The sequence below is a fragment of the Arachis hypogaea genome, chromosome 9 (genome assembly GCF_003086295.3).
Source record: "Arachis hypogaea cultivar Tifrunner chromosome 9, arahy.Tifrunner.gnm2.J5K5, whole genome shotgun sequence".
In the NCBI taxonomy this organism is placed as follows: Eukaryota; Viridiplantae; Streptophyta; class Magnoliopsida; order Fabales; family Fabaceae; genus Arachis; species Arachis hypogaea.
In genome coordinates, this window is record NC_092044.1 from 27661763 (window position 1) to 27671721 (window position 9959).

A 9959-nucleotide genomic window follows, 5' to 3' on the forward strand; every position below is an offset into this window, starting at 1 on the left:
CAAGATCAAAATTATGCACTGTTCAAGCATTCATTCAGAAAACAAAAAGTATTGTCAGCACATCAATATAATTAAACTAAATTCAAGGATAATTTCACAATTCATGTACTTCTTGTTCTTTTGTTTTAAAAACATTTTTCATTTAAGAGAGGTGAAGGATTTATGGAATTATTTATAGCCTTAAGACATAGTTACTAAATACTAATGATCATGTAATAAAGACACAACATAGATGACATAATAAGCATAAAAAAACCGAAAAACATAAAAATAAGAACAAGGAATGAATCCACCTTAGTGATGGTGGCGCTTTCTTCTTGAAGAACCAATGATATCCTTGAGTTCTTCTATGTCTCTTCCTTGCCTTTGTTGCTCCTCCCTCATTGCTCTTTGATCTTCTCTAATTTCATGGAGAATGATGGAGTGCTCTTGATGTTCCACCCTTAATAGATCCATATTGTAACTCAAATCTTCTGGAGAAGTGTTGAGTTGTTCCCAATAGTTATTGGGAGGAAAGTGCATCCATTGAGGCATCTCCAGGATTTCTTGGTGATAAGCTTCCTCATGCGTCTCTTGGGTTCCATGAGCGGGCTCTCTTGTTTGCTCCATCCTTTTCTTAGTGATGGGCTTGTCCTCCTTAATGGGGATGTCTCCTTCTATGATGACTCTAGCTGAGTAACATAGATGGCAAATAAGATGAGGAAAAGCTAGCCTTGCCAAAGTAGAGAGCTTTTCGGCTATTTTGTAGAATTCAAGGGAGATGACTTCATAAACTTCTACTTCCTCTCCATTCATGATGCTATGAATCATGATGGCCCGATCCACAGTAACTTCAGATCGGTTGCTAGTGGGGATGATGGAGCGTTGGATGAACTCCAACCATCCTCTAGCCACAGGCTTGAGGTCCAGTCTTCTTAATTGAACCGGCTTGCCTTTGGAGTCTCTTTTCCATTAGGCTCCTTCAACATATATGTCCCTAAGGACTTGGTCCAACCTTTGATCAAAGTTGACCCTTCTTGTGTAGGGGTGTGCATCTCCTTACATCATGGGCAAGTTGAATGCCAACCTCACATTTTCCGGACTAAAATCTAAGTATTTCCCCCGAACCATTGTAAGATAGTTCTTTGGATTTGGGTTCATACTTTGATCATGGTTCCTAGTGATCCATGCATTGGCATAGAACTCTTGAACCATCAAGATTCCGACTTGTTGAATGGGGTTGGTCAGAACTTCCCAACTTCTTCTTTGAATCTCATGTCAGATTTCTAGAAACTCATTTTTCTTGAGCTTGAAAGGGACCTCAGGGATCACCTTCTTCTTAGCCACAACATCATAGAAGTGGTCTTGATGGGCTTTGGAGATGAATTTCTCCATCTCCCATGACTCAGAGGTGGAAGCTTTTGTCTTCCCTTTCCCTTTTCTAGAGGTTTCTCCGGCCTTAGGTGCCATCAATGGTAATGGAAAAACAAAAAGCTTATTCTTTTACCACACCAAACTTAGAATATTGCTTGCCCTCGAGCAAGAGAAGAAAGAAAAAAAAAGAAGAAGAGAAAATATGGAGGAGAGTAGAAAAAGGTGTATTCGGCCAAGGTATAGGAGAGGGATTTGTGTTGTGTGAAAATTAAGGAGAATAGAGGGGTTTATATAGTGAGGGGAGAGGGAGTAGGTTCGGCTATTTAGGGTGGGTTTGGGTGGGAAAGAAATTTTGAATTTTGAAGGTAGGTGGGGTTTGTGGGAAAAAGTGGATGGATGTGAATGGTGAAGGGGGTAATTGGGAAGAGAGATTGAGGTGATTGGTGAAGGGTTTTGGGGAAGAGTGTTTATCGAAAAGAGAGGATGAATGTTGAGAAGAGGGGAGAATATGGTAGGTGGGGATCCTGTGGGGTCCATAGATCCTGAGATGATCTTGTGGGGTCCACAGATCCTGAGGTGTCAAGGATTTACATCCCTGCACCAATTAGGCATGTACAATGGCTTTGCATGCAATTCTGGCGTTTAAACGCCGAGGCGATGCATGTTCTGGGCGTTCAATGCCCAACTGCAGCATGTTTCTGGCATTGATCGCCAGTTCCATGCTTGTTTCTGGCGTTCAGCGCCAGCTCTCCTCAGGGTATATTCCTGGCGTTTAAACGCCATGATGCTACTTGTTTCTGGCGTTCAATGCCAGATCCATGCTCTGTTCTGGCATTTAACGCCAGCTAGATGCTCCTTACTGGCGTTTAAACGCCAGTAAGTCCTTCCTCCAGGGTGTGGTTTTTCTTCTGCTATTTTTTATTCTGTTTTTAATTTTAATATTTTTTTTGTGACTCCACATGATCATGAACCTAATAAAACATAAAAGAACAATGAAAATAAAATAAAATTAGATAAACAAAAAATTGGGTTGCCTCCCAATAAGCGCTTCTTTAATGTCAATAGCTTGACAGTGGGCTCTCATGGAGCCTCACAGGTGATCAGGTCAATGTTGTAGACTCCCAACACCAAACTTAGAGTTTGACTGTGGCCTCTCAACACCAAACTTAGAGTTTAATTGTGGGGGCTTTGTTTGACTCTGTACTGAGAGAAGCTTTTCATGCTTTCTCTCCATTGTTAAAGAAGAAGATCCTTGAGCCTTAAACACAAGGTAGTCCCCATTCAATTGAAGGACTAATTCTCCTCTGTTAACATCTATCACAGCTCCTACTGTGGCTAGGAAAGGTCTTTCAAGGATGATGCATTCATCCTTCTCCTTCCTAGTGTCTAAGATTATGAAATCAGCAGGGATGTAAAGGCCTTCAACCTTTACCAACACGTCCTCTACCAATCCATAAGCTTGTCTTACTGACTTGTCTGCCAATTGTAATGAAAATATGGCAGGCTGTACCTCAATGATCCCCAACTTCTCCATTACAGAGAGTGGCATAAGATTTATGCTTGACCCCAGGTCACACAGAGCCTTTTCAAAGGTCATGGTGCCTATGGTATAGGATATTAAGAATTTGCCAAGATCTTGTCTTTTTTGAGGTAAGGTTTGCTGAACCCATGTATCTAGTTCACTGATGAGCAAGGGAGGTTCACCTTCCCAAGTCTCATTACCAAATAACTTGGCATTCAACTTCATGATAGCTCCTAGATATTGAGCAACTTGCTCTCCAGTTACATCTTCATCTTCTTCAGAGGAAGAATAGTCTTCAGAGCTCATGAATGCAGAAGGAGGTTTAATGGGATCTCTATGGTCTCTATATGAGCCTCAGATTCCCTTGGATTCTCAATAGGGAACTCCTTCTTGCTTGAGAGACGTCCCATGAGGTATTCCTCATTGGGATTCACGTCCTTTCCTTCCTCTCTAGGTTCGGCCATGTTGATTATATCTATGGCCTTGCACTCTCTTTTTGGATTCTCTTCAGTATTGCTTGGGAGAGTACTAAGAGGAGTTTCAGTGATTTTCTTACTCAGCTGGCCTACTTGTTCCTCCAGATTTCTGATGGAGGACCTTGTTTCACTCATGAAACTTAAAGTGACCTTAGACAGATCAGAGACTAAATTTGCTAAGTTAGAGGTACTTTGTTCATAATTCTCTGTCTATTGCTGAGAAGATGATGGATAAGGCTTGATATTACTGAGCCTATTTCTTCCACCATTATTAAAGCCTTGTTGAAGATTTTGTTGATCCTTCCATGAGAAATTTGGATGATTTTTCCATGATGAATTATAGGTGTTTCCATAAGGTTCACCCATATAATTTACCTCTGCTATTGCAGGGTTCTCAGGATCATAAGCTTCTTCTTCAGAAGATGCCTCTTTAGTACTGTTGGATGCATTTTGCCATCCATTCAGACTTTGAGAAATCATGTTGACTTGCTGAGTTAACATTTTGTTCTGAGCCAATATGGCATTCAGAGCATCAATTTCAAGAACTCCCTTCCTTTGAGGCATCCCATTCTTCACGAATTTCCTCTCAGAAGTGTACATCAACTGGTTATTTGCAACCACGTCAATAAGTTCTTGAGCTTCTGCAGGCATTTTCTTTAGGTGAATGGATCCACCTGCAGAATGGTCCAGTGACATCTTAGAGAACTCAGATAGACCATAATAGAATATATCTATCATGGTCCATTCTAAAAACATGTCAGAAGGACATCTTTTGGTCATCTGCTTGTATCTTTCCCAAGCTTCATAGAGGGATTCACCATCTTTTTATTTGAAGGTCTGAACATCCACTCTAAGCTTGCTCAGCTTTTGAGGAGGAAAGAACTTAGCCAAGAAGGCCGTGACCAGCTTATCCCAGGAGTCCAGGCTATCTTTAGGTTGAGAGTCTAACCATGCTCTAGCTCTGTCTCTTACAGCAAAAGGGAAAAGCATGAGCCTGTAGACTTCAGGATCTACTCCATTAGTCTTAACAGTCTCACAGATCTGCAAGAACTCAGTTAAGAACTGGTAGGGATCTTCGGATGGAAGTCCATGAAACTTGCAGTTTTGTTGCATTAGAGTAACTAATTGAGGTTTCAGCTCAAAATTGTTTGCTCGAATGGCAAGAATTGAGATGCTTCTTCCATCAAACTTGGACGTAGGTGTAGTATAATCACCAAGCATCCTTCTTGCATTATTGTTGTTGGGTTCGGCTGCCATCTCCTTTTTTTGTTCAAAAATTTCAGCAAGGTTATCTCTGGATTGTTATAATTTAGTTTCTCTTAGTTTCCTCTTCAGAGTCCTTTCAGGTTCAGGGTCAGCTTCAACAAGAATGCCTTTTTCCTTATTCCTGCTCATATGAAAGAGAAAAGAACAAGAAAAGAAGAGAAGAGGAATCCTCTATGTCATAGTAAAGAGGTTCCTTATTGTTAGTAGAAGATGAAAGGGAATAAAGAAAGGAGAATCCAAACAGAAGGGTGAGGATAGGGGTAGTAATTTGAGATGAAGAGAGGTGAAGAGAAGTGTTAGTAAATAAATAAATAAATAGAAGAAGAGGAGAGGGAAAGAATTTCGAAAATAATTTTTGAAAAGGAGTTAATAATTTTTGAGAATTAAGATAAGAAATAAAATTAAAATTAAAAATTGAAACAATTAATTAATTTAAGAATAATTTTGAAAAAGGGGGAGATATTTTCGAAAATTAGAGAGGGAGAAGTAGTTAAGTTGTTTTGAAAAAGATAAGAAACAAACAAAAAGTTAGTTAGTTAATTGAAAAAAAAAGATTTGAAAATCAATTTTGAAAAGATAAGATAAGAAGATAGAAAAGATAATTTGAAATCAAATTTTTGAAAAAGATAAAATTTTGAAAAAGATATGATATAAAAGATATGATAAAAAGATATGATTAAAAAGATTTGGTTAGAAAAGATTTAATTTTTAAAATTAAAATTAATTACTTAACTAACAAGAAACTAAAAGATAAGATTCTAGAATTTAAAGATTGAACCTTTCTTAACAAGAAAGTAACAAACTTCAAATTTTTGAACCAATCACATTACTTGTTAGTTAAGTTTCGAAAATTTTGAAATAAAATTAAGAAAAAGATTTTGAAAAATAATTTTTAAAATTTTTGAAAATCATGAAAGAAAAATGAAAAAAGATTTGAATTTTGAAAAAGTTTTAAAAAGATAAGATTTTTAAAATTTGAAAATTTGACTTGACTTACAAGAAACAACTAATTTTAAAAATTTTTTGACTAAGTCAACCCAAATTTTCGAAATTTTGAGAGAAAAAAGGAAAAGATATTTTTTGATTTTTGAATTTTAATTATGAGAGAGAAAAACATAAAAAATGACTCAGAACATGAAAATTATGAATCAAAACACATGATGCATGCAAGAACACTATGAATGTCAAGATTAACACCAAGAACACTTTGAAGATCATGATGAACATTAAGAACATATTTTTGAAAAAAAATTTTATGCAAAGAAAACATGCAAGATACCAAACTTAGAAATTTGCAATGCTTAGACACTATGAATGCAAAAATGCATATAAAAAACAACAAAGAACACAAAACAAGAAATTATCAAGATCAAAACAAGAAGTCTTACCAAGAACAACTTGAAGATCATGAAGAACACTATGAATGGATGAATTTTCGAAAATTGCAAGAACAAAATGAATATGCAATAGACACCAAACTTAAAACATGACATAAGACTCAAACAAGAAACACAAAAATATTTTTTATTTTTATAATTTTATTATTTTTTTGGATTTTACTTTATATTTTTCGAAAAACATATAGGACAAAGGAAGTAATGAATCCAAAGTCCTCAATCAAAATCTTGTGAATTAGACATGGCTTAATAGCCAGCCAAAATAAAACGTGTTATATGAAACTCTAGAATTCATTCTTGAAAACTTTTGAAATCATAGAATAATTTAAATAATTTTTTTCGAAAATAATTTTTGGAAAAAATGAAAACAAAGAAAAGAAAAATTTTGAAAGATTTTTGAAAACTTTTTCAAAATAAAATAAGAAGAAAATTACCTAATCTGAGCAACATGATGAACCGTTAGTTGTCCAAACTCGAAAATCCCCAGCAACGGTGCCAAAAACTTGGTGCACGAAATTGCGATCATCAACAATGGCTCCAAAAAGTTGGTAGCGCTCTCAAACGTGAATCACACTTAGTCACAACTCCGCACAACTAACCAGCAAGTGCACTGGGTCGTCCAAGTAATATCTTACGTGAGTAAGGGTCGATCCCACGGAGATTGTTGGTATGAAGCAAGCTATAGTCATCTTGTAAATCTCAGTTGGGCGGATAGTAAATGTTATGGAGTTTTCGAATAATAAATAAAACAGAAAATAAAGATAGAGTTACTCATGTAATTCAATGTTGGGAATTTCAGATAAGTGTGTGGAGGTGCTTGTCCCTATTGGATCTCTACTTTCCTACTGTCTTCCTTCAATCCTTCTTATTCCTTTCCATGGCAAGCTGTATGTAGGACATCACCGTTGTCAATGGCTACATCCCATCCTCTCAGTGAAAAAGGCCCAAATGCTCTGTCACGGCACGGCTAATCATCTGTCGGTTCTCTATCATGTTGGAATAGAATCCCTTGATTCTTTTGCGTTTGTCATCACGCCCAACAATCGCGAGTTTGAAGCTCGTCACAGTCATTCAATCCCGGAATCCTACTCGGAATACCACAGACAAGGTTTAGACTTTCCAGATTCTCATGAATGCTGCCATTAATCTAGCTTATACCACGAAGATTCTGATTAAGGAATCCAAGAGTTATGTGCCTGGTCTAAGGTAGAACGAAAGTAGTTGTCAGTCACGCATTCATAGGTGAGAATAATGATGAGTGTCACGGATCATCACAATCATCATGTTGAAGTGCAACGAATATCTTAGAATAAGAACAAGCGGAATTGAATAGAAAATAGTAGTAATTGCATTGAAACTTGAGGTACAACAGAGCTCCACACCCTTAATCTATGGTGTGTAGAAACTCCACCGTTAAAAATACATAAGTGATAAAGGTCCAGGCATGGCCGAATGGCCAGCCACCAAACATGATCAAAAGATAAAAAAATACAATCAAAGACACTGAATACAATAGTAAAAAGTCCTATTTATACTAGACTAGCTACTAGGGTTTACAGAAGTAAGTAATTGATGCAGAAATCCACTTCCATGCAGAGGCTTCTTTTGGAGTTGAACGCCAAGTTGTAACGTGTTTCTGGCGTTCAACTCTGGTTCGTGACGTGTTTCTGGCGTTTGACTCCAGAATACAACATGGAACTGGCATTGAGCACCAGTTTACATCATCTAATCACGAATAAAATATGGACTATTATATATTGCTGGAAAGATCTGGATGTCTGCTTTCCAACGCCATTGAGAGTGCACCATTTGGAGTTCTGTAGCTCCAGAAAATCTATTTTGAGTGCAGGGAGGTCAGATTTCAACAACATCAGCAGTCCTTTGTCAGCCTCCTTATCAGAGTTTTGCTCAGGTCCCTCAATTTTAGCCAGAAATTACCTGAAGTCATAGAAAAACACACAAACTCATAGTAAAGTCTAGAAATGTTAATTTAGCATAAAAACTAATAAAAACATCCCTAAAAGTAGCTAGATTATACTAAAAACTATCTAAAAATAATGCCAAAAAGCGTATAAATTATCCGCTCATCAATAATCCTAATCTCCAAACTCATAAAGTTCAAGCCTAAAATTCTTTCTAGTCCAAACAGGGTCAATATGTTAAATTCTCAACTATACCAGTGATTTCTAATCTCAGTTCTTCTCAATACATCTTAGCATTTTTATATCCAATCTCACAGTTAATCAATCGTCATTACTCTCAATATCATGTTTGTTTAATTCATTAATTCAATATTTAGTTTGGTAATATTAGTCAAAATTAGTAATCAATACGAGGTTAATTCGCTGAGTTTAGCATATTCTAAACTACCACTGATTTCATTCATTCTTATAGTCATAAATCATCCTTAATCTCAAGTCTCATGTCTCTCAATGATAGCAAACACAAACAATAATCAAACACAAATAGAGAACAATTATAGCAGGTATTACAATTAGCAGTTACATAGAAATATACAGTTAGGCAAACCAAACAAATATGCACACTCAAATAACAACTGTTCCTGTAAGGCGTGGTCACTTACAGAGGTATGACATGAATACTCAGCCTCAGAGCTGTTCCTGTAAGAGAGTTGCTTACAGAGATATTGCCAACATGCTTAATTTGGTTTTGCTTTGGAAAAGCCTTACCCTGACCGGCTACTGGGTTATGTCGAGGGCAGGTAGAAACCGACACTTGAGCTCATGACCTGCACTAGGATCAGACATGCATCATACTTGTTTGTCACATATTTTTCTGTTATACTTTATGTATTTGTGTGTGTTTACTTGTTGTTTTCACTTCTACATTCCCTATTTATTTACTATTACTCTGTGTTTCTTGTTATCTGTTATTCTTATATCTTATGATCAAGCACTATCGACTAGTAATAATACAAAAATAATGAATTTAAATAACAACCCCGACCATTAAAAACTCTCAAATTCTTACCCCTTCTCACTCCCTTTAAAAGGAGATGAAAGTAATATTCTATGAGTTTGACCCTTTGTTTATTTACGAGGACCCGACATTTAAAAGATACCATGTTTTCCTTAAAGTTACTCCAACCACAGGAGTAAGTAGGGCAATCAAAGCGAAGAAGTTGAATCCTCGATACATCGGTCCATTCCAGATACTGGAGAGGGTTGGACCAGTGGCGTATCGGATGGCTCTACCACCCCACCTTTCGAACCTGCATGACGTGTTTCACGTGTCGCAGTTTTGGAAGTATACGCTTGATTCTAGCCATGTGCTAGAACCTAAATCTGTTCAGTTAAAAGAAGATTTGATGCTTCCAGTGGTTCCGGTCAGAATTGACGATACGAGTATCAAACGGTTGCGTGGAAAAGAGGTTTCGTTAGTCAAAGTGGCATGGAGTCGAGCCGGTGTTGAGATTTTTGGCTCTTTGATATTATAGGATCTAACTAGCTTGAAAGAGAGGCTTAATCTTGTCTCCTTGATCCTTGGGTGTGGTAAGATTCTCAACCCTAGTGGAATTTATGGGTTTATGATGTTTGGGTATTGAGTTATTGTGTTTGGATATGATAATTGTGGCTTAGGTAGTGTGTATATGAATACTGAAGCTTGATTGAGATTTTGGAAAGCTTGGAAAAGGACTTTGGTGTGCTAAAAATCTATTCTTGGAGGTGTTAAAGCCTTGAGAGCTTGTGCAAAAGTAATTTGGAAGTGCTCCGGGTTGAGCGAGGAAATCGGCTATGGTATGGTCTCGGTTTCCTATATCTAAAATGTAATGTGGTGTGAAAACTTAGGCTAGAGGTCCAAAGATAGGATTTGAATGGTTGGTGTTGTTGAATGGTTGAAATAAATTGTGTGGTTATGTATGTGAATATTGAAAAAATTGGTATTATGATGGTATGATGCATGAGAGGTATGCATGTTTTGAGA

At 37.0% G+C, this 9959-nt stretch overlaps 1 non-coding gene across 1 annotated transcript; it reads left to right on the forward strand.

Annotated features, from left to right (window-relative positions):
• Nucleotides 1-4105: 4105 nt before the first annotated feature.
• LOC112713699 (small nucleolar RNA R71) lies at nucleotides 4106-4209 on the forward strand. The gene has a single exon (XR_003158670.1). It is a non-coding gene; the product is annotated as a small nucleolar RNA R71 (small nucleolar RNA).
• Nucleotides 4210-9959: the final 5750 nt, after the last annotated feature.